The sequence below is a fragment of the Bombina bombina genome, chromosome 6 (genome assembly GCF_027579735.1).
Source record: "Bombina bombina isolate aBomBom1 chromosome 6, aBomBom1.pri, whole genome shotgun sequence".
NCBI classification, from domain to species: Eukaryota; Metazoa; Chordata; class Amphibia; order Anura; family Bombinatoridae; genus Bombina; species Bombina bombina.
The window spans coordinates 622,782,442-622,797,859 of record NC_069504.1 but is presented as its reverse complement, the minus strand read 5'-3'; the positions used below and the strand labels follow the sequence as shown (position 1 = coordinate 622,797,859).

The following is a 15,418-nucleotide window of genomic DNA, read 5'->3' as shown; positions in this document are numbered from 1 at the left end:
TTTTTATTGTATGTATAAAGGTGCTGCTTTTAAAATAATTTTTTTTATGCATGTTCCTGTCCATAAATTACATGTTAAAAAGTATTTTTAAAGTCTAGTTTGCAGGACAGGAGAAAGTGTTTGCCCTACTAAAACAAAATTTAAAAACGCTTTTCTTTTAGGGAGCAAAACATATTTTAAAAAAAGTATCTGATATTATGACTATATATTATGACTGGATGGTGAAGGTAGGATTTGTAATAAACAATCAATTTATATTTTCAAAGATGTTATAATAGACACTTTTCAATACAAAATTATACAGTTATAATATAGTGAGCAAATTAAGATGAACTCTTATGTTTAATACTAATTGTAATTAAGGCATGACTGTAATGAAGTAGTTATCCCCACCAGGGCCGGACTGGGACCAAAAATAGGCCCGGGCATTTTAAGTCAAAGTGGCCCTCCCATACACACACACACACACTCTTATCAGTGGCGGCTGGTGAGTTTTAAAGATGGTGGGGTGCTAAACTCCACCCCTTTAATGAAATCCCACCCATCAGGTGTCTCTGCCCATCAGGAACCATGATGAAGGAACAATGTGCTAATTATGGTCAACACTTATTATTAAAGGGACATTTGTAGTGCAATAAATACAACATGCACACAAAAACTCTCTCCCACATACAAACACAAAACATTCTGTTGCATGTCCCTTTAAAACCAATCTAAAATTTGCTAAAAAATTCTAGTTTACACTGCATGCCTGTGTCTTCATATCTCCCCTCCCCAGCTATAAACACCACCAGTGTGCTCCATTTGCTAACTTACAGAGCTGTGTTCCTAGTTGCTCTAATGGCAGAGGGGTTAACAGTAGTATGCTACAGTAATGTCAGAGAACTGGCATAGGTGGGGTTAATAGCACTGTATGTTCCCAGTTGCTGTGGTGGCAGAAGGGTTGACCGCACTATGTTCCCAGTTTCTCTGGCAGTAGAGGGGTTAACAGCTCTGTGTTACCAGTTCCTCTGGCAGTATATGTTTGTCTGTGTAGTGAGAGGTGACAGGCATGATGGCAAGCTGTGCCAGGAGACTTGGCAAAAATGTGTGACATTGTAGCCTGAGCTTTAGGAGCAACATAAGAGGGGTTATATGAAATGCTTAGAACCATGATGTATAGATAATTAGTGGGGAAAGAAACAGTACTCCAAACAGTTCACTTCCCTGTACACTGCCAAAAACCACTCAAGCTTTTCAATTGCGGTGAGAAACATTAAAAAATATTTAGGTAGGAGTATGGCAATATGGGGTATCAGTTAAACGTGACCCCTACAATCAATCCTCACATTAAGCCCGCACAAACCATGTGCTATTCTGATATCTGGCAATACTATAGTAAATGATAAATCAGCCGGCTTACCTCTGCCTTCTTCCTTACCTTCCTTACCGCTTCTGTTATCCAAAGCTGTCTTGTGGTGTTACCGTGTTCCGGTCACCGCTTGTGCCCCTCACTCGCTTTGGCGACAGACCGCTCAGGGTAATTGATTACTGAGATCAGAGAAGTCTTTCTGGCTTCCGTTCTCATGTACAAGTAGCTGTGCTGGGGGAACTCTGGGGAAATCCTCCACCACTTTTCTTTAGGACTTGAATACGGCTCCCATAAAAGCCACAGCTGCACACCGGCTGTTACCAAACACTAAGTCAGACCGTTATAAATCTCTTCCCTATGAAGCCTCTTATCTCTGCAACACTGCGTCCTTGCTTCTGAGTTCGGAGCCAGGACACATTGTTGCAGAGATTAGAGGCTTCATAGAGAGGAGATTTAGAACAGTCTGGCTTAGTGCACTTTGGTAACAGCTAGTGTGCAGCTGCCACCTCCTGTATAAACATGCTACCTGAGTTTCAGTTCTTAATTTGCGCATGTAGATCCCTCCTTCCCTCAGTGTCTGTAAGTGTATGCTTGAAGACCTGGCTCACTGTGGTGTCTGTGCTATGGCAGGAGTCCTGGGGATACACTCAGGTGGTGAGCTTGAACATGCTCATTTTTCGCACGCTCAGCATCACAGACTCCCAACGCCATGACACCTCCCACCGGAAGCCCATCAATGGTGAGCAGGGATGGGGCAAAGCTAACCTGTGGCCCAACAGCTGCAACATCATTTCAGAATGAATACAGTTTTAAAGCAAACTAAGAGCCACAGTGAAAGCACTTGGTGGGCAGGGCTAAAGTAACCAGTGGCCCACCAGGCATTTGCCCGGTATGCCCTATGGCCAGTCCGGGCATGATCCCCACCCACTTTACTTTTCCCGGTATTCAGGGTTCTCACAAAAAGTTAAGTAAATATAAGGCAAAATTAAATTGTGATTTATATCAAAGCTCCTTACAAAGGGTGAAAAAATGTTAGAAAATATTTTAGTACAGTTCACCTATAAGCTATATATAAAAAACATAAACTGTAGCTTTCAATAGAAGCCGTAAAGATTTTTTTTATATTATAAAAAGTAAGTTTAAAATGGGAAAATTTAGCCACTTCTTAATAGAAAAACAAACAAACTGTAAAACATTTAGGGAATACATTAGAATAAATGTTGAATAATTGCTTATTTAGGGCTAGATTACAAGTGGCAAACTGTTGCTAGCACGGGACACAATAAGCAATATTGTGACCATGCTAAATAGCACACATATTAGAAGTTGAACGTAAAGGGGCGTGCTTGAGGGCAAACAAAAGTTGCACTCATCGGGTTAGTGTGAAAGAAGACCTAGCGTATAGTGTAAGGGTTAAAAAAAGTTACAACATAAATACAATATTTTTTTTTTTTTTTCACATGAAAAACCATTTCATTTATTTAAAATGTACAGGATATTAACACAATGAAACAATATTACAAAGGTATAAGAAACATTGGGACAAAACAAGGTGGGTAGAGGACAATTGAGAAACAGAGAATGATGAAGGTAGATACAAGATTCCAAGTAGGTAAGAAGACAGTAAGACCCAAGATTCATGAGAAACTAAAATGTTCTATAGCTGCTGAACTGTGACAAGAAAGGGAAATAATTCAGGATATCATAACCCCCTTCAGAGAATACATACTGGAGGGGATTAAATAGAACGACTTCCAGGTCCGGGAATGGGCCCAAATATGGTAGGAACAGTCTATACACATTCTGCCCTTTATCAAGCCAAGCATTGAGCAGAAAATCCTGAGACACAATGTGTGAAGAGGCTGGAATGACAAGAACTCCCCCCAAAAAATGCCACCACAGCTCAAGAGGAGTGTAGAGAGTGTGTTATGTCTGTACCGCAAACCGTTCACACCATCCCTGCAACATCCCTCACTTCCTTTAACATAAAGTAATTTGAGTCCTGATTATACAGATTTCTAAAGGTTCTATGCAGATGAACTGTCCATGGCTGTGTCTGGCTCAGTTTCTTCATTCACTGCTTTTCCATCACTCGTCTCGACATCACTGTTGGAAGGTTGTTGCTGTGAAACTTGCATGGTTTCCTCCTTGCTCTCCTTTTCTGCCAGTCTTTGGACTATATTAGCATAGATCTTCCTCTCTTTTTCTTGCTGCTGGCGGATGCGTTGCTGGCACTGCCCTAGCTGAACTCTTGCAGCCTTGTTATTTGGATACTGTTGGAGCACTTTCAAGAAATCCTCCCGTGCTAGCTCCAGCTCATTCACCGCCATGTAGGCTTCAGCCTTTCTCATTAACAGGGTCCAACTCTAAAGCCTTCTGACAATCCTCCAGGGTTTCACACTGTTCCACTAGTTTTAGGAAGCAAGCAGCTAAATTAAGGGAAGCTGCAAGGATCAGTGATTTTGCTTTGCTGTCCTCTTCTGGTGAGAGACCCGACTCATGTTCCAACCATGACATTATTTTCTTATACTGGTTAACAGCCTGACGGTAACGACCTTCCTTAAAAAACTGTGTTCCCCGCTCCTTAACCAGAAGTCCTTGTTCCAGCTTTTCCTCTGTGTTCATTTCCCAAGACTCCTTTGCCTTTTCAAAGCTTTTAAGTTTGACTTCATATTGCACATCAGCACCAGGAGGGATCTGGAATTTTTCGTTGCCAGCACTTCCAAACCCATATTTTGGCTTCAGATAAAGCACTGCTTCTTCACCCTTCTCCATCTGCTGTACAGCAGTCTCTACACCAAGTGGGACCCCAAGGCTTTCTCCTTCTCCTACTTCAAACTGCAAGTCCCTTTCATCAAATACTCGTCCAGCATGTGTACCCCTCAAATACAACTCCACCATAGCCCCACCATTGGGCCTGGAGTAGCCTTCGCCTTTCACTTGAATCCTTCGTATGATCATCTTCCCCAGAGAGGTCTTCACCTTGAAAGTCAAAAAGCTACACCTCAAAAACCAACACAGCATTGGGTGGGATTTTAGGAGGACTGTCTGAAGCCCCATAGGCATACTCTGGTTTGCAAATAATTTGACAAATCTGTCCAATGTTCATAGTTGCCACAGCAATGTCCCATGCCTTGATAACTTGTCCTTTCCCCAGGTCAAATGTGAATTTGTCCTTCCTATCTCTTCTGGAATCCAACTGAGTCCCATCCATCCAATAGCCAGCCTGTATAATGTACACTAACTTTGTCCCCAATCATAGGACATTCCTCCCCTGTGCCTTCCTTCTTTATCAGCTTAAAAACTTTCCTGCGTCCATTTTCCACTTGTGATAAGACATGTCATGTCCATTGTTTGCTTAGGCCTTGTGTTTTACCTGGTCTAATTTATGCTCTCTGCAAATTATGACCATGTGACTGCTATTACCCATTAATTGCAATCGCAGCTTGGCAGGACACATGTAGTTGCAGCATGCTTTATTGGTGGTTGAGGTTGTACTCGTGACCGTTATAGAAATTAGACAATTACGTGGTTTTTATTGTTACTTCTGTACTCTTTCACTAACGGCTAGATTTGTCCTCCCTAACATCGCCGACACCTAACTTCAAACGTTAACCCCTAATCTGCCGACTGGAGCTCACCGCTATTCTAATAAATGTATTAACCCCTAAAGCTAAGTCTAAGCCTAACACTAACACCCCCCTAAGTTAAATATAATTTTAATCTAACGAAATTAATTAACTCTTATTAAATAAATTATTCCTATTTAAAGCTAAATACTTACCTGTAAAATAAATCCTAATATAGCTACAATATAAATTATAATTATATTATAGCTATTTTAGGATTTATATTTATTTTACAGGTAACTTTGTATTTATTTTAACCAGGTACAATAGCTATTAAATAGTTAAGAACTATTTAATAGCTAAAATAGTTAACATAATTACAAAATTACCTGTAAAATAAATCCTAACCTAAGTTACAATTAAACCTAACACTACACTATCAATAAATAAATTAAATAAAATACCTACAATTACCTACAATTAAACCTAACACTACACTATCAATAAATGAATTAAATACAATATCTACAAATAAATACAAATATAATCGGAACGCCAATAGAATGCAAGCTCAATCTGATTGGCTGATTGGATCAGCCAATCGGATTGAACTTGATTCTGATTGGCTGATAGGATACGAAATTGACGTAAGGGGATGTGCGGTATGGAAAAGTTGCGGCTGAAAAGTGAGCGTTAGACCCTTTTTTGACTGACTCCAAATACCGGCGGTAGCCTAAACCAGCGTTAGGAGCCTCTAACGCTGGTTTTCACGGCTACCGCCAAACTCCAAATCTAGGCCTATGTTTGTTATTTTACATGGTACACTACAAATCAGTTATCCATAATAACACAAATCAGACACCAAAGATAATCAACACACGCATTCCTATAGATTTGACTCCTTCCCCAAAACAACCTAAATACAATAAATTTAACAATTACACTCATATATACCGTTTCTGCAAAAAAAATTTTTATATAAATATATTTTTTTTTATAAGGGTAAAAATGTGTATGGTATATGACAATTTATTTGAATGGAAATGGCTATAATGTATATCCATCCATCTATCTATCTATTTATCTATCTATGTATCTATCTATCTGTCTGTCTAAATAGGTGTATGGGTGTATATACTGGTGAATTTATGTGTATATACATGTGTACAAATACATCTACACTCATATATCATTTTGAGCCCTTTCCACTCAAAACTGCTTTTACTGTAAATATTCACTTAGAAGAAAAAAGTTATTTGTATTTCTTAATAGCTATATACTGTATATATATATATATATATTATATATTTTAAAAGTACTCCATTGAAGTCTATCCAGAGAAGATGTTAACGCAGTCATGCTATCTGAAGTTCTGAAGCTTGTGTGCATCATGTTTAGCTTGCGACCGAAAAAAATCAACACCTTTTGTAATCTTGCACTATATTTTTAAACAAATGCAAACTGAGCCACTAAATTCAGAACTAAACAGACATTTTTTTCTAAAAATTACATGATTTTGAGATTTTTACTTACATTTTTTTTTTCCTTGCAAAATTACCTTAAAGCAGACCTGTTAGGTTACACAGTGGGACTGTGACACACTATAGGGCTATTTTCCTCCCTATGAAAGAAGTGCAACCCAATTTCTTTGGGAAGCTGCAGGTAACTGTCATTTGTAGACTGTGCTATCCTGAATGGGAAGCAAATGGGATTTAGTCTCAGACACATTTGGGCTGATGATCTAAAGATCTCCGCCAAGATGATGTAAGATGTCTTGTCAGAATGAAGAGGCCCTTCAAAAAAAAAATTAGAACCATAAATGTTATCTTGAGACAAGTTTATGTTGCTATTTAGGGTTCTTTATCTGAAGGAGACACTCCTACTTTACAATGTAAGGTCTAAAAAATAATAAAGATATTGTGGGATTTCTCTCCATACTGGAAAGTTTTTGATCAACAGGCACATAATCACACGCAACTCTTTTCGAGCAGTGAGAATCACTGTAAACCCCCTCTCTCTTATTTCCCTCTGGTTCCTTACTATGTCTATAGCCTAGTCTCTCAGTGCCCCTTCTATGCCCCATAATAACACCCAGACTCATCATGAAAGTGGTTCCTATTTTCATCCCTTTTATTCTCCCTCCTCGTCCTTTCTTCTTCTTACTGGCTCCTTTATTTTTCATTTTTTATTTACCCTCTTTTCTTTTTCTTCTCCCTTCCTATTTTCTCTCTCCCTCCTTTCTCTACCTCTCTGCTTCCTCTATACACCTCCTCAGTGGGAACACTGCCCCTTCAATATATAGGCTAACCCCCATGTGACCCTCAACTGTGGTCGTCACTCAGTTTTCCCACCACCTCTTGGTATAGGATTTCTAGCTCTGTCCACGAACAAACTCGCCCCACCCATGGAACACTCAACCCAGTCTACTGATTGTCCACAGACCCCTCCACTGATTGTCTGGTCCCACCCCTCGTGGTATTGCCCTGCTGACAAAACATAGGTGGGTCTCTGAGAAGTGTCCCCTATAATTAAGTCTTGTAGATGCCACTGCACCTCCTGCCTTTCCTCCGTCCCCCATCTGCCTCTTTCCTTTCCCCCCTTATTTTTTATTTTCTTACTTAATTCTCTCCTCCAGTCTTTTTTCTCCATTTCAGCTCCTTTTCCCCCTATTCTCAATCACTCCCATCCTTCTTACCATCTGTCTTTCTTTCCTCCTTACTCTCTTCACCTTTTCTGCTCCTAACTCCCCTCCTTTACATCTCTTTCTTCTTTCCTCCCCCACACCGTTCTGCAAGTTTCCTCCTTCTCTCTGCCCCTGATTACCACTTTATCCCTCTTCTTCACCCTTTCTCAACCTTTCCCTCCTCTCACCCCTCCTTCTGTCTTCCATCTCTTTCCCCCAACAACTTTTACCCCTATTCCTACTGTTTCCCAACTCCTAACTCTTTTTTTATCTTACTCATTTCTACTTTCCTCTCTTCCCTTACTTGTTCCCCAATCCCTTCTTCCCTTATACCTAATGTTTTAATTTTATAAAATCAACTTTAATGTTTGTGATAATGCCTTATAATGTCACTGGTAATATTATCAAACATGAAAATTACATATTTACTTTTTTTGCAAATCTGAAATAGGGGAGATATATTTTAATGATCCAGCACTCCCTAATGAGAAGCACAGTGTATTCTTGTGCACATTTTCTACTAGTCCATAAAATAGTTTGAGTTTCACTTGTGGAGTGTGTACAATATAAGTAATGTGGCTGCAAAATTCCTACTAACGAAGCAGAATAAAGCACAATGACGTATTGTGTGCATAATCCATATGCAAACTGTAAATGATATTCATAAATGCTTTTGCTGAAAAAAATGGGGGGCTCTAGAACACACTTATCTAAAATGTATTTTACTTCCATGACAAAAACATGAATGAGCAGTTTGATCTGTTTTACTGGATTTGTGAGTAAAATAAACTACTGTATCTCTCTGAAAATGCAAAATGCCTAATTGTTCTGTGCATTTTTCTAAGGATTGATAAAGTCAAAAAAGTATATGCAAACATTACTGGAAAGTCAGATGCAGGGCTACCTCATGACATTGTCTGCAAATCAGAACATAAATCATAGAAGTTTAATGGGTGCTTGGTTGGAAGCCATGTGATAATGGCACAGTTATACACTGAAAACTGAGATACTGACAGATTGCTCAAAGTCTCCACTTAACAATCCAAATGAAGCAGCCTTATGAAAAAAGATTACCAAACTGCTGCTGCTGTAAGGTTATAAATACAGATCATTTTATTCACTAATTGTAAATGCAGGTGAGGAAAACATTTTAATTAACTATAGCTGGACATTAGCTGAACTTTTACAGTGAAATAATTAAAGTATAGGTATTTTCATTGTATCATATATTTTTACAGTTCATTGTGTGATTCATAGCATAATTGTTATTTATATTTAAACCTGGGTAATTTGATATTCATATTAGTTATAATTATAACAAAATAACTCAACCTAAATTAACTTCTAGCAAAACATATGTTTAGGGAATATTATGAAGCAAATCATCTTGTTGCTGTAAGCTGCTCTCATATTATTTTAACTTGTCAAACAGCTGTCTATTATAGCCACATATATAAGAAACTGAACACTTTAGTTCTGTTTTACTAAACTGTACAAAATCCCTTTTGCTTCACAGAATGATTTTTTTTTTTTAGATTGGACAGCTCAAATGTCTCTGTGGAACAATGTAAACATTACATTACCTCCTTGTGCAACCATTGTATCAAATTCATTTTCACCATAAATCTGAAGCTAGAGAAATGCATTTGAATCTGTTGGCAGTTAACATTCTCAGTTTACATTAAAATTATTTGTAAGCTTAAATTAACTAATGTGATTAAAGCATTGTGGGACACTTGCTTTAGAGTAAAAATAAATAGCATTTAGAATATTACAAACCATTCTAAAAGACTGTATAAAACATTATATTTTGTTTAAAAGTACCAACAAATTCTTATGTTAGAAGAGAAAGGAAGAAAGATTTGAACCCCAATATGAAATTAATTTACTTTAAACAAAGACCCATCAATATGTTTCAACTATAGCCCTATTTTCCGCATTAACATAGAAATAAAGATCTATTCCAAATGATTGCCGAATCGCATTTCTCAGCTCTTACCCCATATTATCAATCCGGGCGAAGTGGGCGTTGTTCTAAACCAGGAGGGTCCAGATAACACTAGACGCCTCCTCAATGTCCTCTGTGAATTTGCAAGATTAAACAGGCTCTTTTAAGTTATCTCTTTAGATGCTGAGAAGGCCTTTGATAGGGTTAGAGGGGACTACAAATAGTAGGTTAAAATTAACACTTTATTAAAGAAATGTATTTACACAAACATAACAATAATCTAAAGTTGGGTTTAAGGAAAGGGTATATCACAACCGATCCTCTAGTGGTTCAACATGTAAAGCCCAACACTAAGTTAAAAACAGAATTAAGAAAAGGCTTGGTAGCTAAGGGGTGTGTGTAGGTGAATTCTAGCACTTTGAAGATTGTATAGGGTTGAAAAAAAATTCCAAACACTCAATACAGGCACTCCTATGTGTCAGACAATTTCTGACTACAAGCCCTAATACTATTATCAAGTAGCACTCCACACAGGGCTTAAAATAATTGCACATCCATTAATCTATTGCAGTTGCAGTTCCGCAAAGTAACAAATTAATAGCCGCCGTGTGTACACCACAGCTATTCATTTGTTACTTTGCGGAACTGTAACTGCAATAGATTAATGGATACATGACTAAGTTCCAAGTGCGATACGTAGTGCAATTATTTTAAGCCCTGTGTGGAGTGCTACTTGACAATAGTATTAGGGATTGTAGTCAAAAATCGGCTGGCTGGGTGACCCCCACAAAGCCTTGCAGGCAGGAGGTCACTTTTGAGCACATAGGAGTGCCTGTATTGAGTGTTTGTAATTTTTGTCAACCCTATACAATCTGTAAAGTGCTAGAATTCACCTCCACACTTCCCTTAGCTACCAAGCATTTTCTTAATTCTGTTTTTTAACTTGTTGTGATATACCCTTTCCTTAAACCCAACTTTAGATTATTGTTATATTTGTGTAAATGCATTTCTTTAATAAAGTGTTTATTTTAACCTACTATTTGCATACTTAATGTACAATTCTACACTGGGCTTAAAGCCCTCAAATCCTTATTGTATCCTAATATTTTGTTAGATGGGAGTACCTATGGAAAGTCCTAGAAGCCTTTAAATTCCCACCAAGACCCTCTTGGCCATTCGGGCTCTCTATACCACACCCACAGCAACGGTTAAAGGGATACTGAACCCAAATTGTTTCTTTCATGTTTCAGGTAGAGCATGCAATTTTAATCAACTTTCTAATTTACTCCTATTATCAAGTTTTCTTCATTCTCTTGATATCTTTATTTGAAAAATAAGGCATCTAAGCTAAGGAGAATTTATCCACCAATCAGCAAGAACAACCTAGGTTGTTCACCAAAAATGGGCCAGCTTCTAAAATTACATTCTTGCTTTTCAAATAAAGGTACCAAGAGAATGAAGAAAATGTGATAATAGGAGTAAATTAGAAAGCTGTTTAAAATTGCATGCTCTATCTGAATCACTAAAGAAAAAAATTGGGTTCAGTGTCCCTTTAAGGATCCAGGCTTCCACTCTCCACCCTTTCTGGTGTCTAATGGCACTAGACAAGGATACCCCTTATCTCCCTTTTGCCCTAGCCATCGAGCCACTGGTGGAACAGATTCAGCTAGAAAAAAAACTAGAGGGAATCACCCTACATTGCACAATGCATAAGATCATGTTATTCACTGATGATATCACTGTGTTTTCAGCACAACCAGCAAAAACTATACCTAGACTTATGGAGATCTTGGAATCATTTGGGAACATTTATTTTTATATATTAAACATCTCTAAAATGGAGATCTATTCCTGGGGCTTTCCCCAGGACTACATACAATAACTTAAAGACCAGTATAAATTCACCTGGACAGACAACTATATCACACATCTGGGGGTCAAATTATCTAATAACTCCTCACAGATGCTGTGTGATAACTAGTTCCCTTTACTGGCGGAACTTTGATCCTAAAACATAAATGGGACTATCAATCTATATCTTGGATGGGCCGCATTACAACCCTGAAAATGTCCTTTCTGCCTAGAATCGACTATCTTTTCAATTGCCTTCCTCTTAAAGCCCCAAACATCTCCTACTACAATTCCAAAGCAAATTCACCAAATACATCTGGCAGGGCAAAACACCTAGAATTGCACATAAAGCTTTACAATGACCTAAACACCTGGGTGGACTGGCCTCTCCTTCCAACATCAAATACTACGAATGACGGATGCTCACACACATCTCTCAGTGGGGGGTTGTGAACACACCTAGCAAATGGAGAGATATTGAACAAGCCTCCCTACCTCACCATATCCATATTCGTGACCTGATTAGGACCCCTCCACACTGTCGTAAGACCTTGAAATTGATAATCTTATAATTTTAGAATGCCTCTCATCTTGGGACAAGATCAGACATGGTCACCTAATAGCACCCCATCCATCCGCTATCACCTCAATAGCGGGATTACTTACTGGTTTCCCGGAAACCCACCCTAACAAGTGGGGACCTGTGGTCCCCAGTGAGCAAGGTCCTTTCCCTCCTACGAGACTTAATTGCATTATCTGTTGTATTATCTATAAGATATATAAAGAAAGCTTTTTAAAATAGAAAAAAAAAATAATGACTTAAATGACAATATCACCATATTGTAACCTAGGTTTCCTTCTGTGCTGAGTCAATTATGGACAGTTATAAATGGTCCAATAAAAGTGTATTGCAGAGCTGTTTTACTACATATAAATTAACAATTTATATTACAATCTCAAAGTCTTTTAAGTCTCTTAAAGTGTAAAATTATTGCACTAAAGCAATTCAATGTAACATACAGAATCCTGAGATTTGTCTTGCTTGCTTATCACCTGCTGTCTGTCTGACTCTTGCTTTAGCAAATATTTGCTAATTAAACATTATACTTCAAAAGCTCTGTATACAAAATAGTTTTAAAACATTATTTCGTAAGTTGAATGTACAACGTTTTGCAAAAGAAGAGTTTGTGAAAGATGGCCACTTTGGGACAGATTAACATGGCAATAGGTTCTAATCTTACCAAGTACTGTCTGTGTAGAATATTCCAGGCAGCAGAATGAGCCCACTAAGAATGTGCCTAAATCCATTCTAAAAAGAAGGATACTAAAAAATTTGCATTCAGCACCTCAGTGGGGGAAACATCAGATTCAGAAGCTAACACTACTGCAAGCTCCTTTTCCTTCCTTTGATCTTTTACCTTTTCTTCCTCACCTTCCACCTCTCCTTCTTCCTCTCCTTCTTCTTGTGGTTTTTTACAGGAGTCTTCAGGGGAGGAAGTGGAAGTGACCTTACTAGTAGTACATCCGAAGACACGAAGGACAAAGGACAAAGAAAGAAACACAGAAGAAGGTGGAGGAAAAACAGGAGGAAAGTCCAAAAAGAAGAAGGGACAGAATTAATGGACTCTGCTATTGATATCCCAGATGGACTAAGTATCTATAACATATCCCACTACAATTTAAGTCATGTTGAAAAATCTGTCTTGTCTAAAGGGTTGGGCTTTGCCCCCTCAAATAGATTTTCTAGTTTCAATACCCTATTAGACATAAACTAATTTATATGCAAACTAGCTTTTAAAGGATTTTTTGCATTATCAAATAGAGATATCACTTCCAGTGATGATAGGGATACTAACATTAGGATTGATACTGAGCAGAGTACAAATACACCTCATTTACCATTCGATGATGCATGTCTAATTGTCACTCTTAATGAATTGTACAATCCTGAAGTAGACTCAGATGTCCCATTTGACACACTTCAGAAACCCAAGAGGGATAGTTCTACATTGTACCATGTTAACTTTAGGGGCCCCATGATCAATGCCTATCAGAAGACTGTACAAGATAATGTCCTTAAGCTAGAACAACAAAGCAGAACAGGCAAGGACACTGTCATCCTAAATCTGAATGCACAGAATGTGCAGCACTCAAATCTCTACAAGATAATGAAGAGATAGTTATAAGGAATTCGGACAATGGTGGCGGTATCGTTGTGATGGATAAATCTTTTTACTTTCAGGAAGCTCATAGACAGCTCTCTGACACTACTGTTTACCACTAACTTCCATTTAATCCTGTCTTTAAAATTAAAAAAGATATGGCAAAACTCATTGATAATGGTATCATGATAGGGGTATTTAATGCAATGGATCGTGAGACAATAATCCCTGACAATCCGATCACACCAATTTCCCACCATGTCCCTAAGATTCACAAGGACAAATCCTGTCCATCAGGTAGACAGATCATGGTCGGTATTGGCTCACTTTTAGAACCACTAGGTGAATGGATGGATTCTGTCCTCCAACCCATAACTAAGAGGCAACTTAGTTATTTACAAGACACATCACACTTACTTCACACATTGGATACTTGGAAATGGCAAAATGATTTTTGTTGGAACACAGCAGACATAACATCTCTGTACACTAGCATATCGCGACATTTAGGTATTAAAGCTGTTGAAACACCTAACCCTACTCAAATAATTTAAATCTACACAAAAAATTATTAAATTACAAAAAACTAACAACGAAGTTACAAAAAAATAACAAACACTAAGTTACAAAAAAAAAAAAAACACTAATTTACACAAAATAAAAATTAAATAATCAAAGATTTAAACTAATTACACCTAATCTAAGAGCCCTATGAAAATAAAAAAGCCCCCCCAAAATAAAAAAAACCCTAGCCTACCATAAATTACAAATAGCCCTTAAATGGGCCTTTTTGCGGGGCTTTGCCCCAAATAAATCAGATCTTTTACCTGTAAATAAAAAATACAAATACCCCCCCAACAGTAAAACCCACCACCCACACAACCAACCCCCCAAATAAAAACCTAAGCTCCCCATTGCCCTGAAAAGGGCATTTGGATGGGCATTGCCCTTAAAAGGGCATTTAGCTCTATTGCAGCCCAAACCCCTAATCTAAAAATAAAACCCACCCAATAAACACTTAAAAAAAACTAACACTAACCCCTGAAGATCCACTTACAGTTTTGAAGATCCAACATCCATCCTCCAAGAAGCCGGCAGTCTTCATCCAAGCGGCCAAAGTCGTCATCCAAGCCCGCAGAAGTCTTCACCCAGACGGCATCTTCTATTTTCATCCATCCGGCGCGGAGTGGCTCCATCTTCAAGACATCCGATGCAGAGCATCCTATTCGTTCGACGTCTTCTTCTACAATGAAGGTTCCTTTAAATGACGTCATCCAAGATGGTGTCCCTTAGATTCCGATTGGCTGATAGAATTCTATCAACCAATCGGAATTAAGGTTGAAAAAATCCTATTCGCTGTTGCAATCAGCCAATAGGATTGAGCTTTCATCCTATTGACTGATCCAATCAGCCAATAAGATTGAGCTCGCATTCTATTGGCTGATTTTGTCGGTCTGTAGGCTTTGATAACTAAGGGGAATTAGGCTCTCCACAATTACGCTGCGGAATTCCAGCGTATTTGCGGTTGACGACTTGATAAATAGGCCTCTATAACTCTACACAGTTGGAAACATGTAGAAAGTCAGTAAAAACTATGGCCTAGATTTAGAGTTCGGCGGTAGCCGTCAAAACCAGCGTTAGAGGCTCCTAACGCGGGTTTTTTACGCACTCCGGTATTTAGAGTTTATTTACCGCGACTCAAAATACACCTAACGCTCAACTTTCTACCGCCACCTCAGACCCAGTAGTAAACATATACCGCACAAAAAAACATCCACGAATCACAAAACAAATATTACACAAAGTACACTTACACTCATACAAACACAACACTATCTTTATTTTTCGGAATTT

At 38.2% G+C, this 15,418-nt stretch overlaps 1 pseudogene; it reads right to left on the bottom strand.

The window, feature by feature from the left end:
• Positions 1 to 2,793: 2,793 nt before the first annotated feature.
• LOC128664536 (peptidyl-prolyl cis-trans isomerase FKBP4-like) overlaps positions 2,794 to 15,418 on the bottom strand; it is a 36,460-nt pseudogene continuing 23,835 nt past the window's right edge.